We start from the raw sequence: 13878 nt of genomic DNA on the forward strand, positions 1-13878 counted from the left end.
TAGTAGTGCCTCTATTCATGAGGTGAGGGAGAAGCATGCTTTGGTACTGCTGGTTTCTTCCTCAAAAACGTTGCGCTTTTCTGACCTTCAAAATGCAAGGTTAAAGTAAGAGCGTTAGTAATCTACAGAGGCACGGGCAAGCCTAATTCGACCTGAAAATAAAGCCAGGGAGATTTCTTAAAAACAAGATTTTGTTAAGGACTCATCTCCCTTCAGCTTAAACTGCTGCTTAAAGTAGCACTAGAGGGCTCACATCTTGAAAGACAACAGCCTCCTTCTCGAGATGTTCCCTCACAGTCCAGGGATGAAAATAAATTTTAATTTCAGATCTAATTGTTAGTGAACGGAGAGAGAGCAAAGAACCGTTTCTAGTTAAGGCAAGTTTAGCATAGCTTTTTATGGCTCTTGTAGAAGGAGGCTGTTTTTAATCTTAAGTGTGTGGGTCTGTTGACTGTGAGCTGCAAAGATCCTCACTGGAGGCCTAACTTGGCTGAAGTGATATGTAGGATGAAGAGATACTACAGTTATGAGAGAGAGAAAATAAAGCACACAGCTATTTGACTGTTTCATTAATTATGTGGGCCCACAGAGAAACCTATGGCTTGCTTAGAGAGCTGGAAACCCTTCCAGTAGTTCTTCAGTGTAAAACCAAGGGATTGCCTGCAGCCCAGTCCATTTACACCCCTAATGAACTGACTGTTGCCTCTGACTCTGGGGATTTTCCTTCCAATACCAGGCTGAGCAGAATGGGCTGGGTGTCGAAGAGAAGCGCTAAGCTTCTCCATCCAGTCTAAAGGCGAACAAGTGTCATGCACTTTGTGGCAGCTGGTTGGCATCTCTGCTGCGTTGGGCTGGCAGCCTCAGCCCAGAGCACAGCACAACAGTCCAACCACCGCAGCTCCCTCCACTGCGCTCACGCAAGGGGAAGGCTCAGAAAACAGCCCAAAATGCAATGGCTAGAGTCTCATCCAGCTTTCTCAATCCCTGCATCACGGTGAGCAAGAGACACTGGTAACAGTGGACTGCAACCGCCTTATTCTGTATTTGCAAAACATTTAGGATAACGACAGAACGTTTCCGATAACGACTCCTGGCATTATCAGAGTACAAACAATAAATACTGGATTTGTGTGTGTGGTAGCAGAGCCTCTCCTGCCCCACACATATTTTGCTGCTTGGAGGTGGAGGAGTGAGGTTATCCGAATCCACAGTGGGCAAATACAGCAAGAGAAGAAATAACTGGGTGCTGGGGAAGAAGCACAGCTTGGGCCAGGCCCCCCCAGGCCCCCCCATGCACGCCAGCGTGCGGAACAGGCACCGACTCCCAAACCAGCAGCGAGCTGACCACCCTGCTGCACGCGGTATGCACGCATCCTCTCCCAAAGCTTATCTGGCCTCCCAGCAAACCATCCGACACTGCTCCCCTCCGCTATTCGCAGGAGGAAGGGAGGATGCAGGAAGGGAGTGTTTTAGGCTCAGTGTCCGACACCCAGAAGCTTGACCCTCTGCTGACTCAAACTGCTGACTAAAGGCTGCTGTTGCAGGCAGCCCTCTGTTTCTTTTCTATTTGCCACAGATTATAATTGTATTTGCTTAAATTTAATTCCTGATTAATAATCAGTTCTGTTTTTAGCAGTTGTCTAACATTCAAGAAAATGCCCAGGAATCTCATTATTGCTTCTTTATCCTTTGTTCTTCCTGCCCCATATGCTCTCTTTAAGATGCTTGCAAAGCTCTGCCACTCGCTTCGAAGAGCCATCAGGATGTTTCGGGACCATCCTGGGAATTTACTGTTCACATCCTATCCTCCCTCATCTCTCCCCATGGTTTGTTCAAGATCCTCTCTTTCTGCATCACATTACATATAGATTGCATATGTTTTGAGGGAAGGAACACCTCGTTATTTGGTTTTGTGATGGCCTTAAGTAATTCTGAGTAACTAAAAAAATATCTTTTTTTTTTAAACTAAACTAATTATGGCTGTGAGACTGATATAAATGACATGTACAGTTACAAAAAAGTTCAGTTAATGTTATTTATGTTCTTTATTAACAATATGGAAAAACACTTCTCTTTTCTATTACTTGTCTGAGCGACTGCTCTCCACTGCTGGCGGGCAATCCTACTGCTGGCTTATCCATTCATGATCACACCTGCACCCTACGTTAGGATTTATCCTGGATCTTCAGCTATATTAAACTGGTTTTTACCTATAGTACATAAATCGCCTCTACATCTGACTCTCCACGTGTGTGCACAAAGGGGTACAAGTTTCTAACGCAGTGGGTGAAAGCAGCATTGGGAAGGGAAGGATTACTTTGAGCTATCCTGTGACCAATAACAAACTGTGTTATCCTCCGCGGTTTCATGGCTGCTCGGTTCAGTTATGGGTTTTATCCAATAGATGGCTCCTCGGTAGCAGGAAGGATTCTCCCCCTGCTCTCCTTTCCTTCACAGAGTTTCATTATGACTTTCTAATATTTACACAGCTATTACCTTGCAAATATAGGCGTTTTGTGCACACTGGTAAACACACAGAAGCAGCATGTGTGTGTCAATTAAAGAACAAAAGAAAAATTAGATGGCATTTTATATATTTCATGCCACTTTGTCCTCTGCCAGTACAGGGAGGCATGAAAAATGACAGTTAGGCAGCCCTGTGGTCTGGAATGCTTCCTCAAGTCAAACTAAAAAACATACAACTTCAGAAACACATGAATATTAAGAGCATGCCAGAATACCAGCTGTCTTTCTCCCCAAAAATATGAGGACATCTCCCACATCTTACATATCCCTGACTGAGCAATACTTAAGCAACTCACAGGCATCATTACTCCTCTGTCAATGAAACATTTTTCTCAAGAAAACAAAAAAATCCTATGTGTAATTATTGATATAATGAACCAGGAGAGCTCTGTGTAATTGGCAGGGTGCAAGTTAACATCATTATGAGTAATGCTGCCATTTCTGAGATGGGGAAAGTGAATATGCTTTTGTTGTTTTCCAGAAAAACATAATCAGAATAATAATAGCAAAACCTGAGACATTAATTACATTCAGACAAATCATGTTTATCTCATATACGCGCTTGTGACTTCTCTGAATCAGAAGACCAGTTCCCAGTCATTTCTGTCCTGAGATCTACCTTGCATCTCACTCAAATCTTGTCAAGATCTTGTCAAACACCTGGCAGTAACCCCACTTTGGGGATTGTGACCCTCCAGTCAGACCACACGATCAAGTGAAAAGTGAAAACAGAACACCCACAATAAGTAATAAATCTCACAGAAGCCAGACCGTGGCTATTTAATCCCTACGGCTTAACACTTCAATGGGGCACGACTATAAGCCCGCTATACCTGCTGTTAGCATCTAAAATAATAACATTCCTAATAATAACCTTTATCCTTGAAATATTAAGCTGCTTTGAAAAGGAGGGGAAAGGTACCAAGTTTACTATAAATATACACATAAATATATAGCATCTTAACATTAGCAAAATTACAGCCGTAATAACCGTCCAGAAAAATTAAATGTTTCGTCCCTGTTCAAAGCTGAGCGCAACCACTGTTTACATTTCAGTGCTCTAAAAGGATTTGCCTAATTCCATACCTCAAATCAGCTTTTTGCTAGCTAAAACTTGGAAAATTTGAACCAACTTGCACTTTGCTCGCTCCAAAATAAGCTCATCAGCATGCTTGACCATGGGCTGTTACGCTATTGCTTCCCTTTACTCCTGCGCAGACACCCCAAACAGTCCTCCAGCCTCATGGGTATTGTGCAGAGACACAGCACATGTAAAGGTAGCCCTGTGCTCTGGTGACCCCTCAGCTGGCCAAAGGGCCCTTTGCATGCCCAAAGAACAGCTGTGACATTGCTCTTAAACTGTGCAAGGAGCAGATTTAACCCCTGGCCAGTCCCAATACTGGTGAAACACAAAAGCTCCATCTTTCCTCCTGTATCTCTCTCAGGATGCTGCAGCCAGCAGAACTTACCCAGACCCAAAGCCAAGCCTGCAGACTTTCACCTTCCTCCCCTTTTTAAGGGGCCAAGTTACAAACACGCTAAAAATCAGAGTTTGCAATTGAAATACTGACAACAATTTTCACCATGGAGCAGTTTAAAACAGGCAGCAGTGATATTCATTAAGCTGTTAATAATGGATTGTGGCACAAAGCAATTTATCAAGTTTCCATTGTAATTAAAATCACTGAATATTTGGGCACTTGCAATGCACCTAGCTCTCCCTGCTTCTGAAGCTTTACATTTTAATGTGAATTATGGCTCCCTCTCCCCAGAGACCTACTAAAAAGCCCGTTTTAATTGGTATGTTTTTAATTGAGATTACATTATTAAAAAGTGTACATTTCTGTTGAAGAGAGAAAGGAGGTGCTCGGCTCCCCTGTAGTCTCTGTCTCTCTTAGATATAGCTTGCTTATCCCCGTGAGAGGGAAAAATGAAGGGTAGTCTCTGCGAAGAAAGTGGAGAAAGCCCTGCACAGTCACAGGCTATGAAGCCAGGGCAAGGCTGCCATTGACTGCTGCCGATGCAGGATTTCCTAGGTGGATTTTGGGGGAGAGAGAGGAATCGCCGCAACCGTTCAGGCTGCTCTTTAGCAAAAGGTAGACGGAGGAACACCACGGAGGAATTCCTGCCTCACAGCCGGCTGACATCGAGGGAACATTTTAGAAAGCCTTTCCTCAAGGTTTCCAGTGACAGACAATCTGTTGTTTTCCATAATAAGTAACCCTAATGTTAAATTATCCTCAAAATCCAGATACGGTCATGAGCGGATGGGGTCTAGTGAAGGCCTCCGGCTCTGCTGGGTCCAGCAGGCTGCCGGGGAGAGGCAGCCCCTGGGGCAGCCTGGACACGGTGGCAAGAAGAGAATTGCCCCGGCAAACAAAGTTGGTCACCTTTGTGCATTCAGATGGTCAGACTGACTTGCCACCAGGTTCACAAGAAAAGCAACTTCATGCACTTGGCATCCAAATGCTGGCCACATAAATGGTTCTCCTGTTGGCAAGACACGCTGTCGGTGTCTCTTATAAGTAGGAGTATGGATCTGCTAAGGTAAGTAGACACAAGAGAAAAGGGAGAAATATCAAAGGAGTGCAAAGTAGATACCAACAGTTGAGATAGATCAAGGGAAAAACCTCCAGGGATCAAAACATGCCAACAGATGGACAAGACAGTTGAACCAGAATGAAATATCATGGAACAGCTTTTTCATAACTGCTTCAGAAAAGGTCATACTGTATTGCAAAAAGAAGGCAGCGCGTGGGGCTGAGAGAGGTCACTGTAGGCAAATGGAGACACAGAGAGACTAGCAGAGACAAATTTGAAGATCACCCACTAATACAAGTGCTGCAACTCCCCTCCTAGTTCTGGGAGCGACTCAGGGAAGAAGGATGGTGAACCAATAACAGATATAAGGAAAAAAAAAAAAGGATGAAATATGAAAGACAAAACTGTAAAAACTGATAGAGAAAGGGAAAGCTTTGTTATTGCAATTAGGTCAGTAAATCTGTGCTTTTTTTCTAAATTAAGAATTAGGATGCTACGCTCTAGTTACATGTGTCAGAAGAAAATCTGTTTGTAGAGGGAAAGTTCCCAAACATGCTATTGCTCTGAACAGCAAGGTAAAATAAATACATAAAACTCCCAGTCCCAGACAACAGATCCCTTGCAGATTTAGATCAAGAGTAAGTAAAAAAAAAAGGCTATGTAAATGAAGATTAGATCTTATATCCCACCTTGGCATTAAAGGCCACCACCCTGTTATGCAGAAAATTAATCTCCAGATTATTTCATTTTATGGCAAGATTCCCTTTGTTTGCTGATTTGAAAACCCCACACCCTGGATGAAGACCAGATCACAGATTAAGCAGGAAAAAGGAAAGGCTTTCAGTGACCTCAAGTAGGATCTTCTGAGAAATTTGGGAGGGACAGACCGCAAGGGTAATGTACAGAAAAGACGAGGAACTGTAAGAGAGAGAAGTTATAAAAGAAAGGGAATGTGCACAACTTCAGGGTGACATTTTTTCCTTTCAGCCAAAGGGATGAATACCAAGACCGTACCATGAAGGAAAGCAAATGACAGGAAGCGGGAAAAGACAAGTTGGAGAAGATTTACTTTATGCTGAGGGAATTGCAAAGGAAAACTGCGCTTCCAAGCCTATAGGAAAATGACCCTGAAAGACAGACGTGACACTGTTTAGGCTGGATATTTTGCACAGATGAGAACATGCAACAAAAAGGCCAGATTACTTACTGATTTGGCATGTATCAACAAGTATATGACTACATCAGATTCTGCCCTGAGTGCTAGAAAAGAAAGCTGGAGATGCTTTACTCCCTTTCCCAGAAAACAGATACCTTTTTCTCAGCTCTGGACATAGGAAAGTCTCATTAGATCCGTGCAACTTCTGTGACTCAACACCCAGGAACATTTCCCCAAAGACACAGAGTGACCCAACAGGTTGCAACAGCCTTGATCCAATTATTTTCTCTGATTGGAGTATCAGGAGAGATGCTAACTAACCAGGGGACAAACTTTATGTCTAAGGTCATGAAACAGCAGTATGGAGTACTAGGTATAAAAAGTATTAAAGCCTATGCCACATCCTCCTCAAACAGATGGCCTTTCAGAAAGGTTTAATCAGACATTGAAATGCATGCTGCGAATACTCATTACTAGCACAGGATCAGGCTGGGACAAGTGGCCAGCACTGACGTTATTGCCTCCAGGGAATTACCACAGGCATAAACAGGATTTTCAATGTTTGAACTTCTCTCTGGATAACAAGCACAGGGTCCCCTTGCCTTCATAAGGGAGGGTAAAGCAAAAAATTCATGATGGGGCAGGCCAGGTCTAGGTTGCAGAGGAGAAGCACGAGACCCAGGCCCTTCTAAGGAACAACCACCTTTTTTTTGGCTTCCTCATCCTCTGTTTTTTGCCTGTCCTGGTTAAGCCACCACAAAGCTCAGTGACACAGACCAGTGTTTGCTGGATCCCACCTTCAACACACAACGAGCTCTTGCTCTTCTTATTTTTATGGACACATAAACCAGAGCTGTGACCACTCCCTCCCCTTCAGTATCAAGAACAGGAAAAACAGGGTATAGCCACAACAGCCAGCACCTAGAAGGAGGTGTAAGTAGGGCTGGCCAAAAAAAAAAAAAAAGAGGACTTTTGATCTCCCCTTCAAGGATGGGGCGGCTTCTTTGAAAAAGACAGGTTTGCCTTTTAATTCTTTCCTCCTCCAGTTTTTCAGAGAGAAATTTTACTGCAAACATTATTTGAAAGAGTCCTTAAGCTATCTTTTGGCCTGGATTTTTGATAAACCATATTTCAAGTGACTGATTTTCCCATATAAACACAATTTTAAAAAGTCACTAAAACCCTTGACATTACCAACAACTGAGCATGTGGGTTTATTTATTTTTACTCTGGATGAAAAAGCCTTTTTTCAACACTAAAAATCCCACCCTTCTCAATTAAAAGATGTTTCTCATATGCTGTAGATCAGCAAAGCCAAAAGTCCATCTTCACTTCCCGCACCGGCTGGTGAAAACAGGAGGAAAATACATGCAATCCTTATGGACAGAAGCGTTTAAGTCCTTCCTCTCTGTAACTCTGAAGGCACCCTGTTGGCCTAATGACTTCCTGTGGATTAATGCTGCTATAGGGAGCATCTGAACCTCCCCTGTTCTGCCCAGAAAAGGGAAAAAAACCAATTTTTTGGAAGGTCCTCTGAACGAGCTCCACCACACATCTCTTAGAAAGCGAGATTAGTTTTTCCTGCATAAATACTCACATCTTCCCAGTACTGTCTGCAAGATCAGTCTTGGCAACTCTGGATACCCAAAAACTTCCCCAGCTTAATCAGTAAGAACATCCTGGTCCTTTGATTTCATTTCTGCCCTTTGGTACAGAAATGTTCCTATGTTCTTGCAAACTGAAGCATGTGAACGGTGCTCCAAGAAGTCAAAGAGATTGCTCATGTGCATGACGGCGGCTTGGACCCCAGATTGTAGCTGAGGTGGGACACGTGAAATACAAGATAGGAACACTCCTGTCACCCCTTGAAGAAGAAATGAAGATACACAGCAGCGGCTGAAAAAGACTAAAAGGGAGTGGGGAGAGATGGAGGTATGGGAGAAAGGGTCCCAGATGCCAAGATTATTTTGTTACGGTTGCTGCAGGGTTTGCTGGAGTTGGGGAGATAACATATACATGATACCATCTGCCTGTTCCTTGTCTAGGATCCATAAAGTACTCTGATCCATAACTGAGGAGGCAGTAGAAATGGCGCGATAAGAGCAAAGGGCGAGCGACAGCAAGCAGACCTGGTATGTGCTTGCTGGCAGCAGGTAACCAAGCGGACATTTGCTATCTTCTTGTGACTGCAGTGCTCGTAAAGTGCTGGGCTCACAGGTGTGCTGGGCTGCAGAACTGGGACAGATGCAGCAGTAATGCAAAGCTCTTTCCTGCTTCTCCATCAACATGCCTCAGGGAGGTGAGAAAGTCACCGCTCTCGTTACTTATTCTCTCCTTGATCTCTTTTGAGCAGAGAGACTGCAGAACTGCATTTCATGATGAAAGCACCTCAGTCAGACACTTCAGCGGCCTGAAACCAAAAGATCACATTTCGTAGGCCTGCAATTCATCGTTGGAAAGATAACAACAGACTGATCAAGAAATTTCAACTGGTGACCAAAAGTAATAGGGATTTCAAGTTCATCTCCATTCGAGGTTTTGAGGCCTTGCTACGTTTAAATGCCCGCTTAAGAAATCCCAAGGAAGTCATAAAATTCATTACATTTTAAGCAAAAGGAAAAAAAAAGAAAAAAAGGATTTTTCTTCAAATGTGAGGAGGAAGGAACACAATTTTAAAAGCAAGCAGTAACGGCTTGATTTTTAAAAGAAGGTGAATAACTAAAACGCCTTTTGACATAATGCCACTTTTTTTCCCCTCTTAGAATCACTGTATGCTGCCCAAGCACAGACACCAGATTTAATGTTCAAAAGATTTTTAGCATACACTAGAGAAATGATAACCTTCTGCTCGAAACAGCAGAGATACAGGTTTAAGATTTGGGTTCAAACCCCATATTTAGCACAAATTCCCTCGATATCTTTAAGACACTCATCTACCTTTCTGGAAAGCCCACTTCACATTTCTTCCCAACAAAGGCAGTGGATAATGACATGATCAAACCGTGAGAACAGCCCAGCAGAACAGAATCGCAGCATCCCTCCTACAGACTTAGAAAAACAAAAGGACCGGACTGATCCTTTGTTTTACTGACTTTATTAATCAGTAAAAATGGATTATTTAATATTGCCATAGAGTGTGTATCCTTAAATGGACATCACCTTCTTTCAAATATAAACAACTTTTGCTTGGTTTTCTACAAAGGCAGGAAAACTGCACACTATTAGAAGGTGTCTAATCCTCACATCTGCTGTTTCCTTAGAAAAATATTTACTTTTTAACATCTGTACTGCATTTCCACAGTTCAAACACACACATAGCTCCTGGAATGTACACAGTATTTAGCAAATTTTTAACTAAGTTTTCTTAGTAATTGTATAGTTTTCCCTTGACAAGGAGAGGATCAGACTTTTTCAGGAGGATTACCTCTGCTCAACTCATTTCAAGCAGCTCTTGAATAAAATAGTTCATTAGTTCATGAAAAGGAAAAACTCCAGGGAACTGCTGAGGAAGGAAGAGAAAAGAACAGAGTGCCACAGTAATTGGGTTTTCAGATTGTCCCTTATCCACCAGAATGCAGGTACACACACACACATGTCCCTCTTCCCCTTAGGTAAAGCATTTAGGGGAGCTCATTGCACCTTTTTCCCTGGGAGTCAGTGTTCCAGAGATTAAAGTTGTAACCAGGCCATCATTTCCCAGAAAGATATTAAAAGATACCACTGCCTTGTAGTACGTTACTATTGCTACCCAATAGTGAAAAGGCAGCGCTCTCTGCTTTGCAGGCATTTCAAGAGCTTAGTCTCAGACTTCCTCAAAATTCAGTTTCCCGACCTTTCTAGGCTCCCGTGGCTGATGCTGGAAAACCAAAGGATCTCCACACACCAGGAATCACTTGTGTCTGCCTGGGTGTGCGGGCAGCCAGCGACTGTACTTACCAGGGATCAGGGAAAGGATTGGTAGGAACGAGGAGGAGAAATGGGGAAAACTGGAGGGGGTTGCAATTGTTCACTGGCAATTGCTGACCAGAGGAAAACCTCTTGTGATCTAGACCTGGCACAGTAGAGTACAGAGCATCCCAGGGCCATACCGGTTCACGGGAGGGCAGATCATCACCAGGACTGACAGCCCCGTACAGCTTTTTTGTGGCTTTACACCACGTGGCTCACGGGCAGCGTGGTTCACAGCAGCAGAGCCTTCACACTCTTCTCCCGTTGTTCCTTCTGTCTGCTCTGCGCTTTTACACCAAAAGCATTCAGGTAGTCTGTAGGTCTCCAGCCAGATTGACTAAACTGCCAACTGAGATGTCAATGAATACAGTTCTGGTGATACTTCTCTGTGCTTTGCCACTCTCTCATTTCAAATCGGCTTGAGATCACCAAGAAACAGCTGATCATCATCAGAAACATCATCAGGTCACTACCTGCCTGGCATGGATCAGTGACCTTGAATTATGCATTCACAGCAGACAATAGAACTGGAAAAATCAGGAGATGCCAGAAGAATGTGTTGCAGCCTCTATGAACTCTCCAATTCTCCTTGTTAAAGGGCACGTATTTTGAAAACTGGATTTTCCCACAGATCTGTTGTGATTTTCAAAAAATAATGTTTTGCAATATCCTTAAACTGTTACATTTCAACTGTTGTTATTACTATGGATTACAAATGAAATTCTGGCCTTTCATCTGCTGAGGGGGATTAGTTTCAACCCACAGTTTTAGAAAGGAGTCTCAATTTTGAGCACCATGAAAGACTCCTTCATCTAGATATCATCATTTAAAACAGACTGGTAGGTTAAGAACTGAGCTGTAACATGATAGAAAAAACAACTCTTACATGAATAATGATTTGCATATCAGATTATTAAATGAAAATCTATCAAACTATCATTTATTGAAGTAAACAAACAGTCTATTTGCCCTGTTTCTGGAAACATTTTGCCTAAGGGAGAAATTTAAACCTGGGCAGATAATCAGGATAAGGTATTTGAACACTTAAATCCTGCTGGAGTCTTCAAAGTAGGTGTTAAGTGGTGCATTAAATTTGTGCTGGTTCTGCTGAGCAGGGTGAATTTGCTCTTCTGTAAATAGTGGGAAAAGCATTTTACAATAATTTGAATCCATGAATAAATGTAATATATTAAAATTTCTAAAGTACGACTGCTAAATGTTTTTGTATATAAGCCAAATGAGTGGAATATCCAGGACTGGAATTATTTGACTGACCAAAGAAAGATAATATATAATTAAAATGACATCTGCAGCACTAACCGATGGGATGAGAGAAAGTGACATCACAGATCTCATATAAGCTGCAAGCGTATTATTAGATCTAAACCTGGCTGTAAAATTACTATCTGCCCATGGGATTATCTTTAGGCATTCAGAACCATTGTTTCATTTACTGATAGAACAGGGATGATAACAGGCTGACTTTGCTTGTCACATTGTTTTTTGGCCTTTCTTTATTCTTCGTTCATGTTAGCTGCAGATGAGAGGACGACAAGCTTCAGCTGAATCACTTTTGTGGAGCTTTTCATTGTTTTACAGTTTGTTCCAAAGGCGCTTTTTCTTTTTTGCCCCCCCCCCCGAAAAAAAAACAAACAGCATTTTTAATGGTGATAAAATCAATGAGGAGTAAAAGATGCACACAATGTAACATCTAGGAGTGTGGCAACTTAAGGAATACCCATTGGCCTAATGCAGCACAGGGAGACCGTAAGACACTGCTTATAGCTCCCATTATTAGCAGAAAGAACCAGTAGCTACCGGTTATATCTTGGCCTCATTAAAATTCAGTGCCAAAACTCCGACTGACTTCAGTAGGTACATTTCATCATTCAAGACCTAGGACACAGGACATAATTCTCCTTCAATGCAGGGCTATCTGGGACACCTAATCTCTACAGATTACATTTCTGCATTAAATTGGACACAGCTGCATTTTGATCTGTTTCACATACCATTTTTATGTTTCTGGCAAATTATTAAGTTGTCTATACTTGTAACGGGACTTGTGTGCCACCAACCTAAAATAGTCAAAATTCCAAGAGCGTGTAAGGAGACAGGCAGTGAAAAGAGGGAAAAAAAAGGAAGCTCCAAACTTTCTAGTCACTTTTGAAAGCCATGCTAATGATCCTGAACTGCAAAGGGAACTTAATGCGCTCTCAGAAGTCTGGTCCTAAGTGTCTAACTCCCAGCGTTTGATATAGTTCCTATATGCCAATTTTACAAACTAGGCAAAAGTCCAGGAACAGGCAGGACCACAGCCAGTCATGGACTTGTGCATACACTGTTAAGGCAAACATGGACCTTGTACTTTCCTCCACACCGCCCTGATACTGGGCAGCTACTGCCATGTGTTATCTCTTACAGCATCTCCCAACATCCCTTCCAATATAACCTTAAACCTCTGGTCCCTCAACCACTGAAACCTGAAAACAGGCTGCATATGCAGAGAATGCTGCCTCCTGCTCTTGTCACTACCATCTTGGTTTTCTTTGTGTCTTCTCCTAACCAAACCCACCTGCTGTCCTTTATCTTAGTCTGCAGTTTGTGGGAGCAACCATCTCTAGTATAGCAAAGGATTTAGCCCATGATCGATGCTCTCAGTGCTACTGCCACAGAAATAACATTGCATTTTATTAATAGCAGTTAATACGTTAACTACTTCTAATCCACATTAGATTGTTTCATTGTCCCTTTTATAATTGATACACAGAATAGACTTTTCATGCAGACCCCTTCAGCATAAATCTTTGATTCAAAACTCTCCGTACAGACAGCCACACCAGTATGCCATTTAAAAGCTCACACTGGATCTGTGCACTAGAAATGAGGTGTCTGCAAGCAGCTTAGATAACACCATCCCTGTTAGAAAATATTCCTCCAGCACTCAGCCTGGGCCAGTAACCATGCTTATGAATCATGAATTGTTTGTGGCCAGTCAGTGGTGCTTACAACCTTTCAGATGTAAAGAAGGACAGAGACAAAGACCTAAAGGCTGGTGAGGGCACAGACTCATAAAGGAGGGCTGGAGGAAAGACAAGAAGCATGTGGTGATAAAGCACAACAAATACAGAAGTGAGACTTCGCTGCAGAAAAAGTCAAAGAAAAAGACCAGAACATGCAACACAGCAAAGGGCAGCAATATCTTTGAAAATCAATTTGATTTTTAAATGTGTCCTGGATGTAACATAGGGTAAACTAAAATCTATTTTTTCCTGAAAGGTGACAGCTGTGGGGCTAAGCTGTGAGAAAAAGTTGGGAGGATCCATTTTCACCTGCCCTGTTATGCCATCAGAATTGCTCTTCCTCTCAAAGTGATAAGAAACATCTCTTATATTTCAATATTAACAGCTTCTTAATGTGTATGTTGTAGCATGTTTCATGTCAATTGATATGCAAAACTTGTCTCAGCTACCTTTAAAATGGAATTCTCATTGCTATTCTTTGTTTCTCACTACACATCCATAATTAAGTGGTTAACTTATTTTTAGGGATATTAGGTGCAGTCTGCAGTAAAGAATGGTCCAAAAGGACAAGTAGACCTGAAGAACTTTTGTATCACAGAACTGAAGTACATGCGTATGTTCCAAATGCTTCGTATATCAAAAATAGAGAGACATCCATAAAAATGCATGTGCCTTCAGATACTT

The 13878-nt window shown here is 42.3% G+C and overlaps 1 protein-coding gene across 4 annotated transcripts in view; it reads right to left on the reverse strand.

The window, feature by feature from the left end:
• Positions 1–13878, reverse strand: part of TBXAS1 (thromboxane A synthase 1) — a 247856-nt gene that overhangs the window by 77014 nt on the left and 156964 nt on the right. The gene's annotated exons all lie outside the window — the stretch shown is intronic.

This window comes from Mycteria americana, chromosome 1, assembly GCF_035582795.1.
Source record: "Mycteria americana isolate JAX WOST 10 ecotype Jacksonville Zoo and Gardens chromosome 1, USCA_MyAme_1.0, whole genome shotgun sequence".
Taxonomy (NCBI): Eukaryota; Metazoa; Chordata; class Aves; order Ciconiiformes; family Ciconiidae; genus Mycteria; species Mycteria americana.